The following is a 4,643-nucleotide window of genomic DNA, read 5'->3' on the forward strand; positions in this document are numbered from 1 at the left end:
TCGGAAGTTTGGTTTGTGACAACTTTTGCAGGACACTTTTTAGGGCATAATCGCCATTATAGCGAAATGCTGCCGAATTTTCGACTCGAATTCGGAACTAGGCTTTGACCTTGACTTGACTTGACCCTATTCATCACATGAGTGATTGGGTTTGGCGGGAACATGGCCAAGGATGGCCGGAAAGGGGCGATTTCTGGGCCTTGAAGGCTCGAAAACTACTTAACAAGGGCTTGTCGTCATGTGACGCGGCCTGGATTTGCTTTAATCGTTGCAGGTGACGATGCTTCTTCTTCTGGGAGAGATCCCATGGACATAGACGCCGCTGCTGTTGAGGAGGCTTTAGAGCAGGCCTTCACCGCCGCGGTGATGGCTGCTGCAGAGGAGGTCCCCGAGGAGGAGGCTGCTGACGAGGAGGAGATTCCGAGACGGGCCCACCTCGGACGAGGGGGTCGCCGGTGAGAGGTGCTCTGCGTGGGCCGAGACACGGGAGAGCAGGGCACCTTGTGTGGGCTGCAGAGGGTCACTTGTCCTACAGGACGGTGAAGAGCTTGGTAAATAGGAATTCCCTAACTCATTACCTATCCTTTTCCGTTTTTGTTCAAATCTCTTTCAAACTTATTCCAAAACTAAAGATAGCTTTGTTTCAAATCATGATAGGAGGCCGGGAACATCCGGTCGTTCTCGGGGTATACGACGGCGATGGAGCACTACGAGCGGCTGTCGGAGGAGGAGAGGGCCATGATTGAGCGCGGAGCGTTTGGTCCTCTGGTTCAGGTTTGGAGGGATATCGTGAAGAGGAAGTTGCGGGCCAACCTTAGCCTGGTTCGCGCTTTCTTGGATCGATTCTGGGATACGACTTCCACATTTCACCTGCCTTTTGGTGAGGTGGGAGTCACCTTGGAGGACTACGGCATGATTTCTGGTCTGCCGTGCGGGACTGAGGAGATGGTGTGGCCGGAGGCTGGCATGAGGGCGGACTCGGCCGAGGCGAGGAGGTTGATCGGCTGGAACTTGTCGCCGAAGGCTGTTGCGGTGCCGGGTTTGGTACCCAGTACCTATGTTCGAGATTACTTTGCGGGGAAGACCCCGGCATCGGTGGTGATCGATGGGAGGGAGACGGCTCCTCCTCCTTGTACAGCCGAGCGGCAGGGGCTCGTGCGTGGCTTTGGTGGTTCTTGTCTTCGATTTACCTCGGAGACAAGGGTGAGAGGCTGTCGACGAAGCTTCTCCCCTTTCTTTCTGACCTGAGTTCCTTAGGGCGTTGGGACTGGGTCACTGCTGGTTTTGCGGTCCTCATCCGCTTTATGAGGGCCATGGTTCGCCCAGAGCTGATGGAGAAGGGGACTTCTCCTGGCGCTGTCGGACCCGGGCTGCTGTTGGAGGTATGAACCTTCCTTTAGATCAACGTAAATTCCTTCCTTTTATCAAAGATCGTCATTGACCATTTCGCTTTACAGGCGTGGGTGTACTCTTACTTTCCGGACCTCGCGCCCAAGAGGACGGAGCCGTTGGAGAGGGCCTATCCCGTGGTGAGGGATTGGGTCATGTGCCGGACGAAGAGCAAGCGTTCTTCTCACAACGTCTACCGGCGGGATGTGAACGCCCTTCAGCTGAGCAGCGTGAGTATCCCATTTGTATTCATTCACATCTTCTCATATTTTGTTTTCAATTGATCATAGGAATGACCTTTGCCTTCATATTGTGACAGTGGGTGCCCAGACCTTGGGCGGAGTACGCTGGAGCGCCTCCCTTTGTTGCTGAGACCCTTCGTCCTAGGAGTTCGAGTCGGCTGCTGTTGTGGACGTCGATGGGTCCTGTATGGTATCTGGGCGAGCGGTTAGCTCGTCAGTGCTTTCGGGGCGCGTTGACGGTTCCCGTCGATCCTCCTAGGACGATGTTTAGGGAGCCTTCTGAGGCTGAGAGGGAGGCGGACCTGGCGGTGCGGTGGCGACGACCTTCTTCTCCCTGAGGAGGATTACTCGGCGTTCCTTTACGGGAGGTTGGCCTATTGGCCGGTAGTGGTGAGTATCCTTTGTTTTCTTGTTGATTTGATTTTGAAAATTACGACGAAGGATCATCGATTAACGAGAGTTGTTTTGTCCTTGTAGGAGGTTGAGGCGGCGGGCATCGAGCCCCCAGAGTACCCCGAGACCCTCGAGTACACTGACGCACCGGGAGGACGACGATCTCGAGTTACGTGACTTTGACGTAGCCGTGACGGATCTTGGCCTGGATGATGGCGCAACATCCGATTCGGAGGGTGAGCTCCCATTTTGCATGGTTTTCGTGTAAGAACACGTTTGACTGAATTTGTTTAATTTCTTTCGAGAATTTCCTTTTGAAATGCAGGTCGCGCCATCTCGGTTCGTGGCACTATGGAGGGTGGCCAACCGGCTACGAGCTACGGCCATTGAGGCACTCGTCGGTGGTCGAGGTCGTCAGGTATGAACCTTTGTACCCATTTTTCGATCTTCTCTTTTTTTTTAGTTTTGGTTTTCCAATTGAGTTGATTGACGTGAGCCAATTCGTTGCTGTTTGCAGGGTGACCGCGAGTCAGGACGAGAGTTGGCCCAGGCTCGGGAGGAGACGGCTCGCTTGTCGAGGGAGCTCGAGTTTCGGGATGCCGAGATCGCCGCTCTGATGGCGAGAGTTGCTGAGTTGGAGGGTGCCCAGCAGTAGCTTGTGTAGTTTTGTAGATTTGTACATTTTGATTTTGAAACATTTTTGGACTTGGTTTGGGGCGCAAGCCCCCAGTTTTCTTGGATTTGATTTGGTCGGGGCGCAAGCCCCCAGTTTGCTTGTACATCTGGACTTGTTGGGCGCGAGCCCCGATTTGCTTGTATATTTGCTTTTTTTTGTATATATGATGGCCCGAGTGCCTTTTTTCTTTGGGTTGTTTGTTTGTACTGCGCAGTTAGTTCTTGAACAGGTTTGGTAGATAACGGTTTATGCCGTTATGCTGCCGAAATTTACATGGAAAATCACGCGATTCACACATTTTATATACATATAAGGCCTTTAATTAGCGCACAATGAGACTCAAAAGAAACGCAAAAATGCAAAAATTTTGCCGGAAATGAAATGACAAATGACCGGACGGTAGGGAGGGTTACCCCCGAAAAAAAAAAAAAAAAAAAAAAAATTCATAAGTTAGAAAATGTAGCAAAAGAAATTAAGAAAATGAAATAAATATATGAAAGTTTGAATAATAAAAAGAATTAAATGGACAATTAAATACACAAATGTGATAAAATGGCGAAAATGTCAATGTCGCCTCGAAATGCGTGCCCGCGAAATTAGGAAATCCCAAAACATGGTAAACTTCCGTAGTTTACCAAAATAAAATCCCATAGGAATAGGAAATCACGCGTGTTATAGAATTAGGAAAGATCCAAACGCGGAAATCACAGGAGTGAGCCTGGGGAAGAGGCGCAGCATGAGCTGCGTCCCTTTGAAGAGGCGCAGCAGTGCGCGCTTTGTTCCCGAGAGGGGTTTGTTCGACGGATTTTGGAAACAAAGACAAATTAGTATAAATAGAAAGCGCTGCCGAAGCTTTGAATCATATAATTCTTCCGTCTTTTCTTCGTCGCTTCTCCTAAAACTCCTATAATAAATTTTCAAGAGAAAATTATCATCATGAATACTTTAGAGGTTCGCTTGAAGGAATGGACTAATGAGTTTTCGAACACGGAAAAGCACGACATGGGTGCTTATAATCTTGGGTCTTTATTGAGTTTGAAACTCATCAAGGTGGTGAAACCGTTCTTAGATGCTTGCCTTGATTATTGGGATCCAAATTATCATGTATTCGCCTTTCCAGGAGGTGATATTTGTCCTTTTCCAGAGGAAATTGCTGCTATTGGCGGTTGGGACCCCGAACACTTACCTGCCATCCCTTCTACTGCTCAAGGGTATAAGAGTAAGTTCAGAGATTTGCTTGGACTGACTAGACTCGAGGTAGATCGTCTTGTTACCCCAAAAGGCGTGCGGATGTTGGATTTTATAGACCGATTCATCAACAGGGCCGACCCTACTGTCTCTTATGTTGCTAGAAGGAGAGCATTTGGCTTCTGTTTGTTGCATGTGTATGTCTTTCAGGGACATGTTGATGAGGACTTGAGAGGTGATCCTCGCCTTTTGAGCCTTATTGAGCAAATGGAGTGCGCAGAGCCCACTTATCGTGCTTAGGGAGATTATTTTGGGTTTGGATAATAGGAAATCCAACCGCGATCTGCCGTTCTTGGGAAGTCCCGTTATCCTACAGGTAAAAGACACCTTCTTTTTCTCTTTTTTTTTTTTTTTTTTTTTTTTTTTTTTTTTTTTTTTTTTTTTTTTTTTTTTTTCGGTGTCTAATACCTGTCTTGGTAGGTTTGGCTCATGGAACGGCTCCGATTGCTTGAGCCCCCAGTTCATGCACTTTCCTATCATGCCCGTATGATTTCGATGAGGACACGGTTGTACATGGTGGACTTCACCCGGGTCTGTGACTATTGGAAGAACAAGTCAAGCGATGACGGCCCTTTGATCAGGTGGGTTGTACCGTGGTGGCACCTCAAGTCTGTCACTGGGGTGTCTTCTTTAGATCCCACTAGGTCCGTGCGCATCCCTGGATTGGAGTTTATGGTGTGCATCTTTCCTGAGAG

At 49.0% G+C, this 4,643-nt stretch overlaps 1 long non-coding RNA gene across 1 annotated transcript; it reads left to right on the forward strand.

Annotated features, from left to right (window-relative positions):
• Nucleotides 1-1,176: 1,176 nt before the first annotated feature.
• Nucleotides 1,177-1,915, forward strand: LOC141632010 (uncharacterized). The gene is made up of 3 exons (XR_012537741.1): nucleotides 1,177-1,382; nucleotides 1,458-1,619; nucleotides 1,709-1,915. It is a non-coding gene; the product is annotated as an uncharacterized LOC141632010 (long non-coding RNA).
• Nucleotides 1,916-4,643: the final 2,728 nt, after the last annotated feature.

Source organism: Silene latifolia, chromosome 2, assembly GCF_048544455.1.
Source record: "Silene latifolia isolate original U9 population chromosome 2, ASM4854445v1, whole genome shotgun sequence".
NCBI classification, from domain to species: Eukaryota; Viridiplantae; Streptophyta; class Magnoliopsida; order Caryophyllales; family Caryophyllaceae; genus Silene; species Silene latifolia.